This window comes from Microcaecilia unicolor, chromosome 1 (genome assembly GCF_901765095.1).
Source record: "Microcaecilia unicolor chromosome 1, aMicUni1.1, whole genome shotgun sequence".
Lineage (NCBI taxonomy): Eukaryota > Metazoa > Chordata > Amphibia > Gymnophiona > Siphonopidae > Microcaecilia > Microcaecilia unicolor.
The window spans coordinates 409877930-409902447 of record NC_044031.1 but is presented as its reverse complement, the minus strand read 5'-3'; positions in this window follow the sequence as shown (position 1 = coordinate 409902447).

Here is a 24518-nt window from a genome sequence, read left to right as displayed (position 1 = left end):
ACATCTCTTCAAAGCTTACTCAAAGGTGTTTTCTTTAGATTGATGAACAGATACAAAACAGTACAAGCAGGGCCGGTCTTAGGCAGAGGCGACCGAGACGGCCGCATAGGGCCCCGTGCCTAAGGGGGCCCCACGCGGCGCACCTCAACTCTGCCTCGCCTCTCCGACCACCGCCGCTGCTCGCCTGCCCACCACCCATGTCCAGCGACACGACTCTCCTCATTCCCCTGCTCCCCCTCCCTCCCTCCAGCAACCTGAGCCCCCCTCCCGTCTGAGCCCCCCCCGCCCGACCCGCCAAACGACCCTCTTCTGCCACCCGACCTGCCAGCACCTCACCTGACCCAGCATTTTTTTAAAATCTACAAGCGGCGGTGCCTCGCGTCTGAGTAAAAGAAGAAAAATCGCTTCGTCTGTTGGCCAGCCTTCCCTCATGTTCCGCCCTTGCGGAAGTTACATCAGAGGGCGGGACATGAGGGAAGGTGGCACCAAACATCAGAAAGGGTGTAGAGCCTAAATCATGACACACTACCTCGAAAAGGGTGTTTTGTGGCTTTACATGAGAATTGTGATATTATGATCCCTTGCTAGCTTCATATTGTTGACAGTCTGCATTTTCCATATGGCTGGTATATTGGTGTATAAGGTATTAATTGTGACTATTTTATTTTTACTTATTTTGTTTCTGTGTATTGTCAGACAATTATGGATGACAGACAGAGTCGGAGTCTTCTGGAGTCAGAGAGTTGTGGTATATATTTTAAAACAATTTTAATACCTTGGTGGTCTATATGTTTTTATATTGTACATTATATTTCACACATCACTTTATTTTATTGTATATCTTTTCATTTCATTTTTATTTTATTGCATATATGGGTTACAGAGTAATAGGGGAATTTGAAAGTACTGAATCTTTTCTTAATATTTTCCCTTTATTCTCCTTTGTTATGAGAATTGGAACTACTAATTGTAGTGGACTTGAACTGAATAATTTCTGGGGAGGGGAGGTTTCATGATAGCATTGTGCTTATTATTTCAATCAGTTTTTTTGTACAAGTTTAGAGCTTCATTTGTCTTTATTTGAAATTTCATAAATAAAAAAATGTTCTAAAAATGGAATAATCTTATCAATGGGTGGAGCTAGGGTGGGGCGGGGCTACAGTGGGGCGGGGCTAGGATGGGGCCCCACCAAATTGGTCTGCATAGGGCCCCGCACTTGCTAAGACCGGCCCTGAGTACAAGAAATAGATAAAGAGGGGCATTTTTGATATGATGTCAAAATTCAATTTCGGATGTTTTGTGAAAAACGTCCGAAAATCCAGCAGCGAACATGGCCATTTTTAAACCAAAAAAACGTCAAACTTTTTGTTTCCATGGTCATTTGATAGACATTTTTGAGCTTAGAGCATATATCTTTTAGGACCAGTTTTGAAAAAAAAAAAGTCTAAGGAAAAAATACAAGCCGTTGGGATGTATGGGGGGGCAGCATTCTTAGTAGACTGGCCACACAGATATCCTAGTGGGACACTCTAGGGGTCACTGCAGTGGACTTCACATAAAAGGTCCCAGGTACACATCTCACTGTTATCCCCTTATATTGTATGGGGAGCCCTCCAAACCACCCCAAACACCTACTGTACCCAAATGTACACAATTACAATAGTCCTTATGTCAGTAAGTGTCATTTATATGTAGGTACAGTACGTTTTTGGTAGGTTTTGGAGAACTCACACTTTCCACCAAAAGTATAGCAGTTAGAGTGGGATATGGGCCTTGGTACCCTTCCCTATAGATCACTGCACTGACCACTAGGCTACTCCAGGGACCTGCTTGCTGCTCAAATAGAACTGGCCACAACATCTGAAGCTCTCATAAAGCCTGGCATGTACTATTTCTTTCATATCTTTGGGGGTTGGGAGATGGTCAGTGACCACTGGGAGAATAAAGTGATTATGCCTTAATCCCTCCAGTAGTTATTTAGGGCATCATTTGGTCATTTATGGGTCCTTTCACTAAGCCATGGTAAAATGTGGCCTTCGGCAGTGCGAGTGCATCTTTTGGGTGCGCGCTGGGCCATTTTTTTACTGCATCTAGGAAAAAGGGCCTTTTTTTAAGGGGCCGGAAAATGGACATGTGCTAAAATTGAAACCAGCGCGCGTCTATTTTCAGCCTGAGACCTTACTTCCACCCATTGACGTAGCGGTAACGGCTCACGTGCTACACACGTGGTGACCGGATGGCTTGCACCAACTGCTGATTAAACGCCGGAAATTCCACACGTGATAGGAAATAAAAAATAATTTGTCCAGGCATTATGGGCATGCACCAAATCTGAAATTACTACCAGGGAGCATACTAGCCTGGTGGTAGTCTCATTTTGCTGCACACTTGTCACGTTTTCCAAAAAGCAGGAACTGGGTTTGTGAGTTCTTGGGCCACTGCCGAGGAGCGGCAGTGGCAGACAAAACCACCCCACACAGGGATAAGGCAGAACTCTGTCAGGGCCAGCTAGACTTCACCTGCACTTGACCACCGTTCCTCAGGAGTTGAGCCCCTGGGTGCAGGTGGCCAGCAGGACTTTCCGGACAGGGCTGGAACTGGATACCAGCAGGATACACTCAGGGACTAGAGCACACAGGGAGGCTAGGCAGAATACTAGACTAGGACTCTCAGACAGACAAGGGACAGAACTGAAAGCTGCAAGCAGCCACTTAAACAGGGAACAAACACTGGTAGACAAGAGACAGAACTGAAAGCTGCAAGCAGCCACTAAAACAGGGAAAAAACACTGATAGATAAGAGACAGACCTGAAAGCTACCAGGCAGCCACTGAACAAGAAACACAGACAACCTAGAACTAGACAAAGACATACAAACAAGAAACAAGACTGGGAAACAAGCAATAAAGTACTAGAAGCTACACAAAGACTAAACTAGAATCAGGCAAGAATACAGACTATAAACTGGACTAGGTAGATGTGTAGCAAGCACCAACAAACCAGGGCCTTAGGCGATGCAAAGGCAAACACAGAAATTTCCAAATGGTTAATAAGCCCAGCAGCAGCTGAGACTCAGCTGCAGCAATCACAAGGCAGCTACGGGTGCTGGGCAGGCACAAAAAAGAAAGACAAGTCTGGCAGCCTGGAAGATCCGGACCGGACTGAGCTGAAGCCTGGAACGGGTAGGGACAGCAAGACAGTCTATGGCAGCCACCGGTTCTGCCCACCAGAGGGCGAGAGGAGCACGACCCAAGACACAGGCAGAAAGCATACTAAAGCACAGAGAGACTTAACACACACAGGTGCAGTGTAGTGGAGAAATCAGAGCCATGCTGGAAGTAGCCAGCACACAGAGACAGACCTAACTCAGAAAGACCAGACAGAAGCCAGCTTAGAAGCTGACCGCCAGAAATAAGGTAAGCCTGAGAGGGGTCACGACCACAGACGTGACAACACTACACAAGCATAGAGCCTACCGCACCTTTGTAAAAGGGCCTCTTACTCATGATTGAAACAGGTCTAGCCAAAATCATCTTAATTTTGGCCCTAGACATTTTCATTTTGTTCCATTATTGCAGAAAAATGTCTCTCTTTTGGTGCCGCCCATGTCCCACCCACAATATGCCCCCAACATGGTCCCTTGAAATTTGGATGAACCATGGAGCAAAACATCTAAAATCAGGGTGTTGAAAATCGCAGGGTGAACATTTTTGAGAGAAAAATGTCTTTCTGCCACTTTATGCCATTTTTGAACTTTTTTGTTTTGAAAATAAGCCCCAAAATCTATGTACAGTGAGTTTAATATTCATATATCATCTCTAGTGCTTATTGCAGTGACCACACAATATTTAAGAGCTTCAACTTACATTAGAAGCTGTTTGTGGTTCTAATCACATAACCATGTCATTTATCTAGAAAAGCATTAGAATTTTTTAAAAATATATCTTAATGAATATAGTAGGAAGCATACAGCACACATCATGTGTAACTAACCACAACATACCACCACGACTCCTTGACTATGACTGTCTCCTTTCTATAACTGTTTGATTATATTGACATGTGAACCTTGTTATTCTTAATATCTTTGTAACACCAATTGTATTTTGTACCCTGAAATGGCAATGCCATTACAGGTATTTGTAATCCACATTGAGCCTGCAAACAGGTGGGAAAATGTGGGATACAAGTGCAATAAATAATAATAATAATAATAAAGATCTTTGGTCAGAGAATGAACGGGATAGGGCCATATTTTATAAAGAATTTTTTTTGTAGGAACAGATTGAGACATAGTACTTTCTAAATAAAACATGGTGGGCCCTGTTTACTAAGGGTGTTTCTAGCATTAGCACGCTCTAAAAAAGTTAGCACACCTACAGCGCAGCTTAGTAAACAGGGCTCGGCGTCTTTTCAAAATATGTTGTATGAATAGAAAATAAATGTTTTCTGCTGCTGACCTAACTATGATTTAAATATAAATTTCACTACAAATTTCTGTAAGAAGTTTGCATTCTATAGTATACATTTAGAACCAATATAAAATTTTGTAGTCAATCAAATTAAACCTTGATAATTTCAGTATGTGTTATCCTTCACGGAGTTTTATTCTTATGTATAGAAATCACTCAAGATTCCAAACAGCTGGAGTATTCCTTTGTTAGCTTATCCCAGATGGTGTTGGTTGGATGTGTGAAGGAATAACTAAACTTCTAATTTAACTCTATATTCCAACAGTTTAGACTGAGTCACGCTAGTAATTCTGCTTTATTTATTTAAAACATTTATATTCTGTATAATCAACAGCTCCCAGCAGATTACAATATTACATACATAATCAAAATTATCTTATACTAACAATAAAACATTTATGTTAAGACAATGTTATGACTTTGAATTCATTAAAGATACACCCTTACCAACCATTGCATTTGTTCAATAGTGGCATGGCTGTGGGATCCTTTCCCTGGCTGCAGTAATTTTACAGCAAATCTTTATTGCTTACAGGCAAATTTTACTATGCAAATTCCAGCAAAGAAGATAAGCATTCTTTCTAACTTAGAAACACACACACAAACCACATACACATAAACACACACACACAAAACCCACCCACATAGAAGGATTGGATAAAATTCCAAAAGACATGGTTTGCATACTTTCTCCAACAATCATCCCCCTATCCACCCCCATGCTGCCATATTCTTATATCTGAGGGGTTGCCTCATAATAATTCAAATGTGTATTTATTTTTCTTTGATGTAAATTCTACTGTGAAACCTACTGAGTGAATCCTATAGTTTTCTTAATGGCTGCTATATATACTGCGAACTAATACTTGTTCAAAATTGTTCCTAGCATCCTACGTAACTCACATATCTTTAACTACTTCGCAAACATATCATTTAAATAATATGGATCTTCAGATATGACAACACAGGTACTGCAGAATCAACTTAAGCAGCCTTGTGTGAATCGTCATTGGTCCAAAATGATTTTTCAAGAATTTTTTGTTTGAATAACATTGCAGTAAAAATAGAGGGGCCCTTTTACTAAGGCGTGTAGGTGCCTATGTGCATCCAACATGTGTCAAATTGGCACTACTGCCCAGCTACCACATGCCCTGGGTGGTAATTCCATTTTTGGTGCGCGCTCAAAACACGCATTAGAAAATATTTTCAATTGCGGGGCCCTTACTCGGTGGTAATCAGCAGTTGGTGCGCACTGCATGCTTACAGCTGGATGGAATTATATACTGTTTTCTCAGCCAAGAGTATTGAGCTTCTTCCCTCCTGCTACCTCTAGTGGAGAATGGGGAAAAGGGCCCACCTTTCCCTGAGCTACTTCCTACCTTAGCTTTGCTATGTGTCCACTCCTGGTTTTCTGGCCAGCCATGCTCTTCTAGTCTCCCAAGGGGTTCTGGGTATTGCAGTTTTTGGGGCTTCTGATTCTTATTAGGGACTTGGTTACCAACCTTGTCACACCATCCCAAAAAAAAAAGATCTAGGTGTTGTACACAATATGCTGAATTCTTCTGTCCAGTGTATGGTGGCGGTCAAAAAAGCAAACAGAATGCTAAAAATTATTAGGAAAAGGATGGTAAATAATGCCTCTGTGTCGCTTCATGGTGTGACTCACCTTGAGTATTGCGTTCAGTTCTGGTTTCCGTATCTCAAAAAAGAAATAGCAGAATTAGACAAGGTTCAAACAAGAGTGACCAAAACAGTAAAGGGGATAGAACTCCTCTCATATGAGGAAAGGCTAAAGAGGTTAGGGCTCTCCAGCTTGAAAAAGAGAACGCTGAAGGGAGATATGACTGAGGTCTACAAAATCCTGAGTGGTGTAGAACAAGTAGAAGTGAATCGATTTTTTACTCTTTCAAAAAGTACAAAGACTAGGGGAAACTCAATGAAGTTACATGGAAATACTTTTAAAACAAATAGGAAGTAATATTTTTTCACTCAACGAATAGTTAAGCTCTGGAATTCTTTGCTGGAGGATGAAGAAACAGTGGTTAGTGTATTATGGGTTTAAAAAAGGTTTGGACAAGTTTCTGGGGGAAACGTCCATAGCCTGCTATTGAGAAAGATGTGGGGAAGCCACTGCTTGCCCTAGTATTGGTAGTATTGAATGTTGCTACTGTTTGGGATTCTTTCAGGTACTTGTGACCTGGATTGGCCACTGTTGGAAACAGGATACTAGGCTAGACAGACCATTGGTCTGAACCAGTTTGGCTATTCTTATGTTCTTAATTTGTAGATTAATGCACATTAAATTAGCATTAACATTTTGAAGGTGCTTTAATGAACCAAATGTACATTCACATGGATATCCCAAACAGCTACTTCAGAAACCACAAGTAGATCAAACCTGAAACATGAGCGATTAAGGAGGGATCAATTTAAACTTAAAGGTGGCAGTTTGATGTTGCAGCAAAGGACAGAGGACTATGTGCTAGATAGCAGTGGCATAGCCATAGATGATAACAGGCCCACCCACTTTGGACTCAGGCCCACCCAGCAATGGCACAACAACAATGATGTGGCTGGCATGGATCCCCAAGCCCCACCAGCTGAAGAATCCCAGCATCTCTCCCTCCAGGAGATCGGGGAGTCAATTAACTCTACCCCCTTCCCCCAGTACCTTTAAATCTTTTACTTCTTTGCTGGCAAACAGCAACACATTCCTTCTGCTCATGCTGGCCTGAACTTTCCCTGTGAAGCAACTTCCTGTTCACGGGACCAAGAGGTTGTGTCAGAGGGAAAGCTAGGAGGGGTTGAGGAATGGAGTTATGTGACCCCCTCCCTGGGGGGAGGGAGAGATGCTAAGGTGGAGGGGTGGGTGGGGTTGTCATGCCCCCTTACTTTTGGCTCAGACCCACCCAAAATTGGGTGTATGTCTATGCCCCTACTAGACAGTTCACAACACACTGAAAAATAGCCAAAATAAATACAGGTTTTGCCGTACTTGACTAAAATCTACCACAAATCTCATCACATGGTATGATGTGCTGATATCAGAAAAACTGATTATAAAGACTCACAATAAAGTAGCATATCTCATCCACTGGAAGCTATGTAAACACTGCAATATTGCTGTGCTGGCCCTGATCAAACTATTCTAACTTTAAGCAAATGTCCTCCTCTTTTAATGCACTTCTTAAATACACAAGTTGTTCCAATAAAAAAAGGTACTATTGCACAGATAATAACAGCTGTATATGCATATGTTAAGGAGATAAGGTAGGAAAGTTGTTTCAGGATGAAATGCGACATCAAAATTATAGACAGAAAAGTCAAACAAGGAGACAGATTTCAAAATAATTGTTGACAGGGGTCTTTGATCAGGAGCTGGACTTCAGTATTAGAAGCATTTGATGAGAATTGCAATTTTAGGCACACTATCTTGCTGCAAAATATACAAGTGTTTTATTGTCCGTGGCCTGCAGTGTTTCCTTTTAAAAATTTCTTTTGAGATATATAGGTACAAAACACCTGCATTCGCCATTGTTATTTCTGCAGATGGGGGCAAAACATTGCATATACTTTTGGGAATGGAATTATAAACATGTTACCTACTCCTCTGAACTAAACACATCCCCAGAAATGTTGCTCTTTATTTCATCTATTTGATTCGATTCGATTTGGGTTCTTGTATTCTATTAGGTTCAGTTCGGATTACAGGCAAAATAACCTCAACATATGAGGGAGCTTACAGGCACATAGAATTCAAACGAAACATTTGATGCAAACAAATACGTTTTAAAAGCTTTACAAAAACAGAAGTAAACCCTGATTCATCAATTTAAAGAAGAAATTGATTCCAAACCAAGGGGTCCTTTTACCAAGCTACGGGAAAAAGGGCCCTGTGGATGTGGCAAGGGCTGCTTTTCCCGTGCACCCTGGCCTTTTTACCGCAGTAGATAAAAAGCCCCTTAAAAATGGACATGCGGTGAGATTACTCTCACCACATGGCCATGTGGGGGGGGGGGGGGGGGAAGCACTTACCGCCACCCATTAAGGTAGTGGTAAGGGCTCCCACGGTAACCCAGCAACAACCGAGCAGCATGTGGCGATACCTGATTACTACCGGGTTAGCACCATGCTATAAAATAAAAAAAAACAATTTCTGGCGCAACAGAACTATCACCAGCAGCCGCATTGGGTCAGCGGTATTTCCGAGTTAGCATGCAGTAAGCTGCTTTGTAAAAGGGCTGCTAAAGCTCCTAAATAAGTAAAAGTGAGTCCAAGTTGCATCTTCCAATGACTACTTTAAAAGAAGGACAATCTAATTTTAGTAAATAAGTACTCTGTGCATTTAACAACTGCATAGGAATTCTTAAACAATGGGCTAATCTCTCCAAAGTAAGACCATAAACTGATTGAAATACTAGACATGCTGTTTTAAATTTAATTCTAGATCACGTGGAGGGGCATAATTGAACGAAAACGTCTATCTCCATGGGCGTTTATCTCCAAGAACGGGTCCGTGAAGGGGCGGACCGAACCGTATTTTCGAAAAAAATAGATGTCCATGTTTTATTTGACAATTTGTGAGCTGGGTGTTTTTGTTTTTCAGCGATAATGGAAAATGAAAGCGCCCAGCTCAAAAACGAATAAATCCAAGGCATTTGTTCGTGGGAGGGGCCAGGATTCATAGTGCACTGGTTCCCCTCACATGCCAGGACACCAACCGGGCACCCTAGGGGGCACTTTAAAAAAAAAAAAAAGGTAAAAGAGCTCCCAGGTGCATAGCACCCTTTCCTTGTGTGTTGAGCCCCCCCAAATCCCCCTCAAAACCCACTGCCCACAAGCCTACACCATTACTATAGCCCTAAGGGGTGAAGGGGGGCACCTACATGTGGGTACAGTGGGTTTGGGGGGGGGTTGGACGACTAAGCATTAAGCAGCACAATTCTAACAGGTAGGGGGGGATGGGCCTGGGTCCACCTGCCTGAAGTCCACTGCACCCCCTAACAACTGCTCCAGGGACCTGCATACTGCTGCCAGGGAGGTGGGTATGACATTTGAGGGAGATAATAAAAAGTTGTGAAACATCATTTTTTGTGGTGGGAGGGGGTTAGTGACCACTGGGGGAGTCAGGGGAGGTCATCCCCAATTCCCTCTGGTGGTAATATGGTCATTTAGGGCACTTTTTGGGGCCTTATTCGTGAAAAAACAGGGTCCAGGAAAAGTGCCCTAAATTCTAGCTACAAACACATACTTTTTTTCCATTATTGGCGAAAGGTGCCCATCTCTGTTCGGGTGATAACCATGCCCCAGTCCTGCCTTCACCACACCTCCGACACGCCCCCGTCAACTTTGTACGCTTCCACGATGGAGTGCAGTTGAAAACGTCCAAGTTCGGCTTTCGATTATACCGCGTTATTCGTTTTTGTGAGATAAACGTCCATCTCCCGATTTAGGTCGGAACTTGGGCGTTTTTCTCGTTCGATTATAAGCAGGATAGGTAGCCAATGTAAATGGCTCAATAATGGAGACGCCCTCTCAGTTTTACTCATGCAAAAAATTAAACTTGCTGTAGTATTTTGTAATAGCTACAGTCTATCCAGCAGTTTTTCAGAAATACCACTATGTAATGAAGACCTAACATAGACTGTACATATCTCAACTGTCTCAATCTAAAGAAAAGTCGTTGTGACAAAGCCTGAATCTGATGTTCAAAAGTAAGTTTAGAATCTCCAATAATCCCAAGAATTCTTGATCTGTTTTCTATTTTTTTAAACTTCTCCCGACAACATCAACTCGTACTCCAATAACTGTTCAAACTAAGCCGTGCTAAAAAGTGGCCTGTGCTATTTTTAACGTGTGGATTTCCCACACGCTGAGGCCGCTTTTAGCATGGTTGTAAAATGGTCACAATTTCTATTTGCCCGTTGATGGCCATTTGCTAATTTCCCAATTAGCACCTGAGCCCTTACTGTTACCTATTTACTAAGCGATAAAGGCTCATTTGCTAACCCATCGGGCACTGTGTGGCAATTTACCTATGCTGTATGATTAACACAGAACATGCCTACTCTCTGCCTTCAAACACATCCCTGCACTAAAAAATAAAAAAATATTTGTAGTGTGTGGGTAGCGTGTACCGATCCCAGAACCTTTGCGGGATGCCTTGGCGCATCCCACGGTAGTGAGCATATGTTAGTGCTTACCACCGTTTAGTAAAAGGGCCTCTTAGACTTTGCACAATTTAATTTTAAAAAATATTGCACGCCCCTCTCAGCCTCAGCTATAATTTGCTTCAAAAAAATCCATAGTGGGCTTCAATTTTTTCCAGCACTGGACATGACAGAAATATATCATAAGTATATGGAAAAATAGTTGCACCAGATTCAGAAAGCACTCCACCCAATGCCTTAAGATAGATATTGAACAGAGGGGGTGAAAGTGTGTAACCCTGAGGCACTCCACAAAACACCTGCCACGTACCAAAAGTGCATGGATACTTTCAGCTGCTTTGATAGGCATAGTTTCATTCTGGGAAATTTATTTGAGCACCTACTTAGTTACCTGGCTAAAATCCCTTTTGAAAACGATCATTTCCATTATAAGAAGTCAAAACAAAATTATAACCTGTCTCATTTAAGTAACAAATGATAGGCTACAAAATGCAGAATCATTTGGTGAATCAAGAGAAATGTACAGATGAGCCTCATCAGTGTAAAAGAAAGTTATTGAAATTAAAGACTTGCTTTCAACAATCTGTCTTCAATATGAGACTACTCAGACAGCGTAACAACGGAAATTAAAGGATGAAATGAGCTATCAAAGAGGAAAAAGAAGCATAAAAAAGATTTGTGTGCTAAAGAAGAAGCCTTAGGATATATAGCAGTGAATGGGTTTGGAGCAAGGGAATAGACTATCGGAGGTGAACAAGTAATCAGATAATGAAGAGCAAATATAGAAAGGAAGAAGATAGAAATGCTGTAATTGCATTGGATACTGTTCAACAGAGTAAGATAGTCATCTATTTATCTACTGTATTAATATAATGTTCTGCTCAAGGTACCTGACAAAATTACAGGACAGGAACTTACAATGGGATACAGTGGCAGATGTATAAAATGGGATCTCAAGAGAAATGGTGGTAGAATGAGTAACTGAATTCAAGAAAGCAGAGTATATGACTAGGGGTCCTGTTTACTAAGGCACATTCGCGTCTATAATTAGCACGTGTGTTAACCATGTAGGCACTTATAGGGATATTGTAGGTGCGTACACGGTTAACGCATGTACATGTTTAACATGCGTTAAAGATGCCAACGCGCCTATAACACGGGTTAGTAAACAGGGCCCTAGATGTAAAGATGTGAAGAAACAACAGTAAGCAATCTTGGATCCACAACTATGTACCAAAAATGAAACTGAGCAGACTACATGGGCCTTGTATGTCTTCATTTTCTATAGTTCTGTGAACTCTAAATCAAACTATATGGTGACTCCACTTTATGAGATATATTTTGAACTTCTGAATGGTGAAACGATGAAAGGAGAGGAAATGAAAAATAAGTAGGGCAGTATGGAGCAGAATAGAAAATTGAGAAATGAGAGACAGAGGTGTAGCCAGGTTTTGATCTCAGGGGGAGCAGAGTTTTATACAATAGGCGCCAGTTGGTGTCAGCTACACAGCAGTGTCTGTGGTGCTGCTCAGGGCACTGTAGTGGGCACTGATTAATACAGGCATCAAGAGGCAGGACGCAGAAGAGATCCCTGGACTGGCCAGAGCAAGCAACCTATCTTCTTAACTACAAAGTAAAAATATTCAAATCATGACCATCACCTCAGGAATAGCACACACATCCCTTCCACTGCTAGACACCTTGTTTAAATCAGATGGGCATTTGTTTGTGTGATGATTCTACAGAATGTGAAGAACACTAGTCCTTTGCATTTTTATCTTAGGTATTGAGGAGTGGCCTGGTGGTTAGGGTGGTGGACTTTGGTCTTGGGGAACTGAAGAACTGAGTTTGATTCCCATTTCAGGCACAGGCAGCTCCTGGTGACTCTGGGCAAGTCACTTAACCCTCCATTGCCACATTGAGCCTGCCATGAGTGGGAAAGCACAGGGTACAAATGTAACAAATAAAAATATTTTTTCTACCTTTGTTGTCTGGGAATTTGGCTGGTCCCAGTCTTTTTTTCCATGTTCCATGAGTCAACCTTACAAATTCTTTTCCTGGTTGGCCTTTCCATGTCTTCTCTCATCTCTTGTCTTTTGCTTTTCCTTCTCCACATCTGTTTGGCACTGATCTTTTGTATTATGTCCCCACTATCAAATAGCTATGTATAGAGCTGCCAAGTGATTCAGTTATAGAAGGGAGATTTTTCAACCAGTCCTAGTGTGAACTCACATCCCAAATTCATGTGGGATTCGCAGTCCCTGATTCTACCCATCAAAATCTGTGCTGCAGTACATCCAAAATGACTTAAGAAAATGCAATCAGACCCCTGCAGGGTTGCTAATTTGAAGGTATCAGAGATATGCATTTTCAAATATTGTCATATTCCTAATATCAAATTGAAAATAAAATACCTTTTTCTACTGTTTTCTACTCTGTGACCCTACCTCCTCCCCCTTTCCAGTAGTGCCTTCTCTGTGCACCTATCTTCTCCCCTTTCCAGTAGTGCCCTGTGTCCCTGTCCCCCTCCTTTTCAGTGGAGCACCTATCCCCCCCCCCCTTTTTCAGTAGTGCCCCTTTGTCCCCATTTCTTCTATCTCCAGCACTGCCTCTTTGTGTTTCAATGTCCCTATCCTCTCCCTGTCCAGCATTTACTATATTCTTGTTAACCTTTTTCCCTGTCTCTTTCAGCACTCCCCAGTGTTTCATTTGGCGGGGCTGGTTATAGGGTCATTCTAGCATGTGTTATATTTGTGCAGAGATTTTTTTTTCTCCTGGTCAAGCCCAACTAAAACCGACATCATGTTATGAGAATCAGATGCTCAACATTCACAGTTTCTCTCTATTTATTTATTACATTTATATCCTACATTAAACATGAATTAGGTTGAAACAAAACAGAATAACCCATTTGTGTACCTAAAAGGTAATCTACAAAACAGATGAAAATGTGATTTCATGTGCCCCAATGAAAGGAGAGTTTAATTCTACTTTCATTTAATTTCAATATATTCTATCTTCCCATGGCGGATTACAAAAAAAAATCCTTTATCCTCCACTTTTTAAGACACTGTCAGGCTTATTTTCGAAAGAGAAGGATGCCCATCTTTCGACACAAATTTGGAGATGGGCGTCCTTCCCCAGGGTCGCCCAAATCTACATAATCGAAATCCGATTTTGGGCATCCCCAACTGCTTTCCATCGTGGGGACAACCAAAGTTCCTGGGGGTGTTTTGGAAGCGTGGCAAAGGCGGGTCTTGGGTGTGCCTAACACATGGGCGTCCTCGACCCATAATGGAAAAAAAAGGGCGTCCCTGACGAGCACTTGGACAACTTTACTTGGTCCTTTTTTTTCTTATGACCAAGCCATGAAAAGGTGCCCGAACTGATCAGATGACCACCGGAGGGAATCGGGGATGACCTCCCCTTACTCCCCCAGTGGTCACTAACCCCCTCCCACCCTCAAACTTTTTTTTAAATATTTTTTGCCAGCCTCTATGCCAGCCTCAAATATTTTACCCAGCTCCATGACAGCAGTATGCAGGACCCTGGAACAGTTTTAGTGGGTGCAGTGCACTTCAGGCAGGTGGACCCAGGCCCATCCCCCCTACCTGTTACACTTGTGGTGGTAAATGGGAGCCCTTCAAAACCCACCACAAACCCACTGTACCCACATCTAGGTGCCCCCCTTCACCTGTAAGGGCTATAGTAGTGGTGTACAGTGGTGGGTAATGTTTTTTTTTTGGGGGGGGGGGGGGGTTGAGGGGCTCGGCACACAAGGTAAGGGAGCTATGTACCTGGGAGCAATTTATGAAGTCCACTGCAGTGCCCCCTAGGGTGCCCGGTTGGTGTCCTGGCATGTCAGGGGGACCAGTGACTATGAATGCTGGCTCCTCCCATGACCAAAGGGCTTGCATTTGGTCATTTCTGAGATGGGCGTCCTTAGTGTCCATTATCGCCGAAAATCAGAAACGACCAAGTCTAAGGACAACCATCTCTAGGGGCGACCTAAATTTCAAGATTTGGGTGTCCCCGACTGTATTATTGAAACAAAAGATGGATGCCCATCTAGTTTCAATAATACGGGTTTCCCCACCCCTTCACCGTGACATCCTGCAAGGACGTCCTCAGAAAAACTTGGGCGCTCCTTTCGATTATGCCCCTCTGTGTATCCTGCTAGATAGTGATGGCACAAGGGAAGCACGTTTGGTCCAGTGAAGACTAGCTCAAAATAACCTGTTCCTTAGCTGGGCCCTAGTATTACCATATTAAAAATGTGACCATACCATGCCTCTGTGGCTATGTTCCACTAATGTTAAACAATTAACTGGATTTTTTGACTAGGGATACAAACATACACGTATTTATTCAATGCCACAATTCCTCATGTACAGCCACAAAACAACTTTTTAGGGTGGATAGTATTCCTTTTATTATAGACCAAATAAATAGTTTTTAGTTTTGACACAGTATAAGTCATCACAAGAACAAAATATAAGAAAACCAATGAACTGTATTAGGGGTTTATAACCCATTTTTGTTTAAGCAAACGAGATCTGCATGAAACAAAATATTTATTTTTATTTTGACTTATAAAACCACTTGCCCCTGAAACATGTTCAAAACAGAATAATCCATTTGTGTACCTAAAAGGTAAACTACAAAACAGATGAAAATGTGATTCATGTGCCCCAATGAAAGGAGAGTTTAATTCTACTTCCATTTAATTTCAATATATTCTATCTTCCCATGGCAGATTACAACAACAGTTTAGATGAACCCATCAGAAAACAGGATATCCTCACTGAAATCTGGATATCTGTATGTATAGAAGCACAGTGAAGAAAAATCAAACTATAGAATTTATAATTGCGGTTTCTACCAGCTACAATAATTTTTGAAGCTGTTTTAGTGATTCAGTTATTTCACGGTAATGTAGATGTGCTAAACGGTTAGCATAGAAACACTCACTTTCCAGACACTCCCCCTAAAAACCCCCATCAATTATTTAGAACGCGGTTCGTGCGCAATACATGGCAAAAATAATGTGGAATTCTTTAGCACGTCTCATGTTAGGCCATTTTTGTTGTATTAGGCACTTGTTAGCCCCTAATGCAGCTTAGTAAAAGGGTCCCTTAGTAAACATGCCCCCAGATGTTTTATCAGAGTTCCTGTGCCTTCTAGAGGAATTGTCCCACTTTCTCTTTTTGGTGGGGTGCAAGCTCAGCCCATCCTCACCATTCCCAATAGATACATTGAAAGCCACATTTTCCATACTTTAATACTTACGCCTGGGTTTGTATCTGTACAAGCAACTTTCTAAGGGGCCCTTTTACCAAGTGGCAGTAGGGCTACCGCATAGATAGCATGTGGTAAAACAGCACCAATGCCGGGCGAACCCAGGCACCCGGCGGTAGTTCTGAGTTTGCCTCACGTCATTTACTGTGCTAGAAAATAAAAATTATTTTCTAGGTGTAGGCATTCCCAGAGGTAATCGGACAGTGTGGACACATTGCCGTGCATTGCTCGATTACCACCAGGTTAATGTGTGAACCCTTATCGCCTGCTAGATAGGTGGCGGTAAGGACTTAGGCAGTAATGGCTGCATGCTAATTTTGATATTAGTGCACAGCCATTAATGATGCCAAAACAAGAAATGCCTTTTTCCCACTGCAGTAAAAAGTGTCCTTGGCGAGCAGGAATTCAATGCACCAACACTACCGCGGGCCATTTTTTACTGCCGTTTGGTAAAAGGGCCCTTAAGTATTAAAGTGATCCTTTTGGGAAAGGAAATTTAAAAGGTAAGAGTTATAAGAGTCAATAGAAGGCAAAATGGGGATTCAGCTGGGGACCAAAGTTTCATGAAGCAAAACATCTTGATCAAATAAAAATAAGCTCTGATTTATAATAAAAATTGTGTTAGCTGTTATCCACTTACAAAGAAAGATGAGTAGAATATAAGTGAATAAATAAATAAAGAACAGCATCAAGAAAAGAAATGTTAAATGCATGAGGAGGAGATGCACTATGGTCAAATAAAAGGAACTAATAAGTATGAAAAATCAATATGTTATAAAAACACATTAAATGAAGTCTGTGAGTAGTGTTTTAGACTTTAGAAAATAGGCAAAATCAGCAAAAATTGATCAGGCTGATAAAGTGTGCTATTACCAGTATCAAGGGAGAATAGGAAAGTATAATGAGTGTAGATTTAGGATAACTCAGTGGCTTAGGACCTTCCTACTAAAAATAGCATAATATTAGATCACAAGCTGTGTTTCAGTGTCTGTAAATTTCAGTATAGATTTTAGACATACTGAGGGGCATTAAAAAAAAATAAGCATTTAAGTCCAAAAGAGCTGCTCATAATGTCCAAAAAAACCCCGGCCATCTCACAGCCATAATCAAATAGGAAAAACATCTAGATTTCCTGCTCAATTATGGCAGTGAGATGGACATTTTTGCACTGAAGTCCAAACAAAAAAAACAGCACCACGGGCCTTTAAAAATGGAACACAGTTCTTTAATGAATGAGCCTTGACAAAAAGACCCGACACGGGCCGTGTTTCGGTGACTAGCACCTGCGTCAGGGGTCAGGGGTTAGGCCTGATCAGGCGACCCTCAGGGGGAGGAATGCTGGTTTCGGCCTAACCCCTGACCCCTAACGCAGGTGCTAGTCACCAAAACATGGCCCGTGTCGGGTCTTTTTGTCAAGGCTCATTCATTAAAGAACTGTGTTCCATTTTTAAAGGCCCGTAGTGCTGTTTTTTTTGTTTGGACTTTAGTTTGTACTTCGTTCCCTCTCTTTTGTTATATCCATTTTTGCACTGAAAACATCCAAAATGAATAGCTGTTTCCCAAAGTGAAAAGTCAGACTTTTGAACTACAAAAAATCAAGAGCATGAGCATCTGTCTGTGTGGCCTAGATTTAAAAAAAAGGTATGAAAAACCAATTTGTTATAAAAACACGTTAAATGCATTCTGTGAGTAGTGTTTTAGACTTTAGAAAATAGTCAAAAAAATTGATCAGGCTGATAAAGTGTGTTATTACCAGTATCAAGGGAGCATAGGAAAGTGTATAAGGAGTAGCCTAGTGGTTAATGCATGCAATGGTTTGTAAACCAAGCAACATAGGTCCAAACACTACTATAATTTTTGTTTTTTGTAAATGTAATTTCTCCAGGACCTGAAAAATACCTACTGTTCTTAAATGTACTCCTCTTCAATAGCCTTCAGGTTACAGGTGTCTTATATATTTAGGTGCAGTAGGTATTGTTCTATTTCTGGAAGGCTCAGAATTATTAAAAAAAAAAAGTTGAAGTGGGTCTTGACCCACGGTCTGTTGGTTTATAGTCTAGGGTATTAACCACTAGGCTACTCCTCTAGCCTGCTTACTGCTTTGTTCAGAATGACTATAATAACTGCAGCTGACATAGATCCTGGCTTTCCTTCCTAATTTCACTTTCAGGGGATATGGACAGGTCAGCTGGTCAATTAGAGCAACTCTTTGTAACTTGTACATGACTGAAACGGGTCTAGATATAAAGTAATTCTTTTTAGACATGGACCTTTCTTCATGTTTGAAAATCGCTGTTGGACATCTTACTTTTGGGCCCTCTCTAGTCCTGCCCAAAACACACCCACAACATGCCTCCTTGCTATTTGGAGTACTGCAGTCCAAATTCTAACTTTCCAAAATCAGGATTTGGATATTTTTTGAGATGAACCTTTTTTTAAATGCATTTTAAGATGTCCATCTGCTTTGAAAAGAGCACCATAATCATGTGGAGAAAAATGTGGCAACCTAGATATTGAACTCATATTTGAATTTTGTTAGCATTTGGGAGTATGCTGCTTTAGGCTGTAAGGATAGCATCATACTTCTTCCATGAGTGTGGCTTGAAACTTTGATGCTGGGCTTGGGATTGTATTAATATTGGGGTCAATATTCAAAAGATTTGTCTAGCCAACTTCAGGAGTTAATGGAACATATCAAACATATAAATGGCAAGAGGCGTACTCACTCGCAAATGCGCAGTAGAGACCCTCTCTGTCCTGCCCCCGCATCAATACGTGATGATGGGGACGTGACAGAGAGGGAACCTGCGCACCTGCGAGTGAGGGAACCGCCGTCGCCACCGCTCCCCCCCCAGGGTTGCCGCTACCGCTCCCCCCACCCACCCGGAGTCGCCGCCGCCACCCACCCTCCACCCGGCCCAGGTACCTGGCTTCAATATTCAAACCGCCAGAATGCAGCACACAGCTGAGCTGCCGTTGGCCTTCCTTACCTGCCTGTGTCCCGCCCTCGCCGACGTTACGTCACACGAGGGCGGAACACACGCAGAGAAGAAGGAAGGTCGACGGCAGCTCAGATGAGCTGTGTGCTGCGTTCCGGCAGTTTGAATAGTGAAGCCAGGTACCCGGCCCGGGGGGGAGGGGTGGCGGTGACCTATTCGGGGGGGGGGGGGCTTTCAACACCCCCCCCCCATCCTTTACTAGCCCGTTTTACGGGCTCAACGGCTAGTAGATACATAGATAGTGGGATTTTTTTTGGAAATTTCAAGGCCATCAATCAGTTAAATTTTATATAGTCAACTTGGCTAGAAAAAACATGCAAGCAGTTATATCATGAAGAGGATCAAAGCATGATGAGAACATGATTATCTTTTATCCAGATACTGCCAATATTCAGGTAATGAGTTAAAACTGGCTTAAAAAAACACTGTCCTAAAATTAACCACTTATCTTTTAGTGGATATTCAAAGAATGTAACTGATAAAAATCAAAGTCTTAAGCTAAGTGAATAAGTTATTCAGTTTTTAATTGGATATCCAGTTGAATACCTTCCTCGTTATTTTTAGATATTATTATGTATTAGTATATATTTTTGAAATCTATTGATTTGTATTTATTTTATGTATGTTTTTGTTTATTTTGTGTTGTTATTAACTAGGGATGTGCATTCTTCAATTCATATTCAAATCATTAAGTTGCCTTAATTTTAGTGTGTATAAAATTCATTTAAGTTATCTTAACCTACAAATTAGCACCCAATAAACAATGTCAATGCATTAGTAACTTCCACCATGCATGAGACATTTTATAACATGAACAAGTGGAAGACAAAGAGAGACTTTGAAAAGAAGATTGCCTTGAAGGCAAAAACACATAATAAAAACTTTTTTTTAGGTATATTAGAAGCAAAAAGCCAGTTAAAAAAAATCAGTTGGAGAGTTAGATAACCAAGGGATAAAAGAAGTACTTGGGGAGGAGAAGGCCATAATGGAGAGACTAAGGGGTCCTTTTACTAAGGTGCACTAACAGATTTAGCATGTGCTAATGATTAGCACACAATAAATGATAAGATGCCCATAGGAATATACGTAAGAGTAGCCATACTTGGTTAGATCAATGGTTCATCTAGCCCAGTATCCTGTTTTCCAAACAGTGGCCAAGCCAGGTCACAAGTACCAATGTTACCAATCCCGGGGCAAGCAGTTGCTTCCCCATGTCTGTCTCAATAGTTGACTATGGACTTTTCCTCCAGGAATGTTAATATAATATATGTTAATATATTAGGCATCTTATCATTTAGTGCATGCTAAGCATTGGGTGCATTAAATCCATTAGCATACCATAGTAAAAGGACCCTTAAATGAATTCTTCATTTTGATCTTCACCAAGGAAGATGTGGGGGAGATCCCAAATCAGAAATGGTTTTTAATGGTGATGAGTTAGAGGAATTGAAATAAATCTCTGTAAACCTAGAATATGTAATGGGCTAATTTGACAAACTGTAGCAAATAACTTGGACCAGATGGTAAACATCACAGAGTACTGACAACTAAAAAAATAAAGTTGCAGAGCTATTAGTAATATGTAATCTATCTCCAAAATCAAGTGTGATACCAAGGGAAATCTTGCCTCACCTATCTGCTACATGTCTTTAAAGAGGTGAATAAAGATGTGGATAAAGGTGAGCTTTCTACCTAAGAGGCTAAATTTGGTTTCCAGGACCTCTCTTCTATATTTTCCTATGTGATTGGCAGCCACATATACCAAGACAGCTGGATCCTCCCCAGTATTATCTAAAGTCCTATCTAGGTGATGTGTGAGGTCTGCCACCTTTGCACACTTTCCCTATTCCTTTTGAAATGTAATGTTTCAGAAAATCACAAAAAAAAAAGTGGCCAGCCATAATACCATAGAGTGACATTTTTGAAAGGATGTTCAAATCAGAATTTAGATATCCAAGTTAGGACATCTGAAGCTCAGCTAGTATCCTAGAACTGGATCTGCTGATGAAGAGCCCATTCTAAAATATATGATGAAATGGACATTTGTGCACTGATGATGTGCAGCATGAATTTTTGAAAAATGGAAGTCTAAAATATGAACGAGGCAACACAAGAACATAAACATCCCTGTGTCAGCATATTGACATCTATGTTATGAAATTGCAACGTAGATGTTTATGTGTTGAAAAATAAATGGTCCTATCAACCATTCTAGAAACGCAGGAGCCCTTTTACTAATATACGTGAAGACCTAGACTTAATGTGTTTTAACACTGGACTTTACCACACATTAAGCCCAGATTTTCTTTGGCAGTATTTAGGGCATTTTAAATAATTGGTTTTTTTTTTGTAGGTTCTGTGCTAAAGTTTCAATTAGTGTATGGAACTTGCAGAAGATTAACACGGGAGCTGTTACTGCCTCTTATTTAGGAGATGCTAAGTGCTCCCACATTAAGTCCGCATTATTCAGTTAACACATGCCAGGTGGATAACACTTCCATGCCCATTCTCTGCCCATGGCACACCTATCCTGAAAACTAACAAAAAAAAACCCCTCATGATTGTCAGCTATCTTCTTATTAGGTATAAAGCAGAGCTCACTACGGCTCTCTCTCTCTCTCTCTCTCTCTCTGTCTTTCTCTGTGCTCTGTGTGGGGTCTACTGCTACCCCCCTTTCTCTATCCAGGGCACTGCTCTCTGTCCGGGGGCATCTCTGCCCTCTCTCCCTGCAAGCAGAGCACACCGGGCTCTGCATGCACTACTTCTTTCTCTCTCTTCCTTAAAAACACACAGATACAGGCCTATACCAGTTACCTGTACTAAATGCTGTGAACCTATACATATCTGCAAATCTCTATATAAAAGAGGCACCACCAACGTTGTAAATGAAGCCTCCAGCCGGAAGTGTGAAGGGGAGAGATATCCGGTTTCCCCATGAGTGTCTGCCCCGCCCTCGCTCTCTCTGTAACACAAACAGTGAAGGAAAACACAGCAAAGCACAAATCAAATCGCTCTCTCTGTAACAGTGAAGGACTCAGAGTGGGGAGGGGAGAGAGGGCAGAAGCCCTCACTATCTCTGTAACAAACACAGCAGGAAACTTAACACTGAAGGACTCGACTCCGAGGGGGGAGGGGACAGAGAGTACAGACAACACAGGGGAAGGGAGAGAGGGCAGAGGGCAGGGATACACACACTCCCACATGCACACAGAAGAAAACCTTGCTAGTCCCTGTTTCATTTGCATCAGAAACGGGGCTTTTTTACTAGTATAATACACTTTATATATCCAAATCCGTGTGGATTGCGTATTCTTTGGGAACCCACTGCCTCTGTGAACTGGACCCCGGGACCAACCCTAGACAATGATAGCTGACAATGATTAGCATGTAATTACAGGTAAATTATCACAACACACTTTAACATGTTAAGCTCTAACTTCACATTAGAGCTTAACGTCCTTTGGTAAAAGGGCCCCTTAGACATCAATTTCTCCTGCAGCTGTCACAGGGCTCAGTATGCCTTCTCAGTTTTGCTTTTGGGTGGGTCACCAACCACTAGGTGATGAAGGAGTTAAACTGTTCTAATCCCTCCAGTGAAGTACTGCTCTATAGGAGCACTTTTCTGAAACCTAGATATCCCGGGTGACAGTAGTATGATGAAAACAAATGCAAATACTTAGAAGACTCTCAAAAAATGCCCCACATATATCAAATACTGCACACTTTAAAAAAGTATCCATGCCAATTGATAACCCGACTTGTAAAATATGTAATGAACCTAACTGTATGATTGATATGTAATTGAAATGAGAAGTACATTTATATTTTAAGAAACTGCCCACACCACACTCAGAATGTGCTCTTTTGAAATCTGTGTATGATATAGATATTGACATACAAGTAGAGGCTTTCGAAAAATCACTACATAGACATGTATGCCCATTTATATGTGCAAACTAGCCACCTTCTTAAAATGACCTCATTAGCCTTCAACTTGGAGCTGACTAAAAAATCTCTGTTCCTTTAGACTCTTTTGAAAAAGACTGCTGTAGCCAATCAAACATTGTCTAATTGTCTAGCAGATTGCATCTCTTTTATTTATGCCCAATAGATCTTGACATAGAAGGGCATGTCAAGGCTTAAAATGTCAGAGCTATGGTTTTGACAGTGACTTACCTGAGGTCAGCTTCCACTGAAGAAATCTAAAATGCTACAATGTGGACGCTTGTTCACACATTCATATCTCATTACCGTTTGGAGAGGGAATTTCGGTGTGACTGCAGGTTTGGCCAATTTGTCCTGCAAAACCTCTTTTAAGTTTAGAATTGAGATCTAACCCTTGCCTTCCCTCCCCTCTGACCCATTTTTATTATTTCCAGGATGTAAAATGTACCCTTAAAATGTGACACAATGGCACATTTCCCATTTCTAAATTTGAAGAGCTAGGATGTGATGCATGCTGGGTTTGTCTTAGTAATTGGGTAGTGTATAGAGAACATTTACATGGAAGAGTAGGTGCTTTCATGGGAGGGGGCTGGGAAGGTTATGTATGTAGCTCTGAGTATAAGACTGAAAAGGAATAAATTTACTTGTGGAATGTGTAGGACATGAGTCCTGGAGATACAATGAAGGTGAGAGTTGGGCATGAATGGGGGGATGGGGAGGGAGAAACAAGTGTAAGGAGTGTGTGGGAGTATGTGTTTGTGAGAAGGTTGTATGAAAGGTATATGGGTGGTTGTGCTGGCCCCTCCTATATCCCAATGGCTTGATTTTCTCTGTTTTTCATTTGGATGATTTTTTAAATGGTCAAAAAAAACATACAAAGCACAAAACCTTGTTATAAATAGTATTTTAAAAAGACAGACATTTTTCTTTTTTCAAAAATGACCTTCGGATTTTGGATGTTTTTTGCAAAACGTCCAAGTTGAATTTAGATGTCAAATCAAAAATGTACCTCCACAAGTCTAGTTATATTCAGGTAATATTTTCATAACTTCTTTAAATATTGTGATTGAGCTGGAAAGTATGGATGGGATCAAATAAAAAGATCTGTAAAATATAAGGTGTGTGTGTGGGGGGGGGGGGGGGAGTAACTGATTAATAAGCTTTATGTATTAAAAAGAGTATCTTAAAATGAATCCTAAATGAAATGGGTAATCTATTCACTTATTTTGCACCAACTATATTTTCTGAATGGCTGAGTGACTTAACTCATAATATAATGAAATACAATAATTAATTTGACAATGCAAAAGCAATTATCTTCATATTATGCAATGAAAAATAAGGTTTTACTGAACTTAATTGTCTAAAAGCTATGCATAATGACTGAACAACTGACACAAGTGCATCAAAAGTTTGAAAAGATTCAAATTTACAGCCTAAGGTTCTAATACAATCAAAAAAGAACAGGAATATTGTTTTTGTGTTTTGTTTTGTTTTTCCATTTAAACAACTGGTAAAGGTGGATGCCACATTGCTCTAAATTTAGATGGCTTGTGTTTCATGATATTTTAAATTAACCAATCAGCAGTATGATTTAAAGCTCTGTGAGATCTGGAGTCATAGTTAATGGAGGGG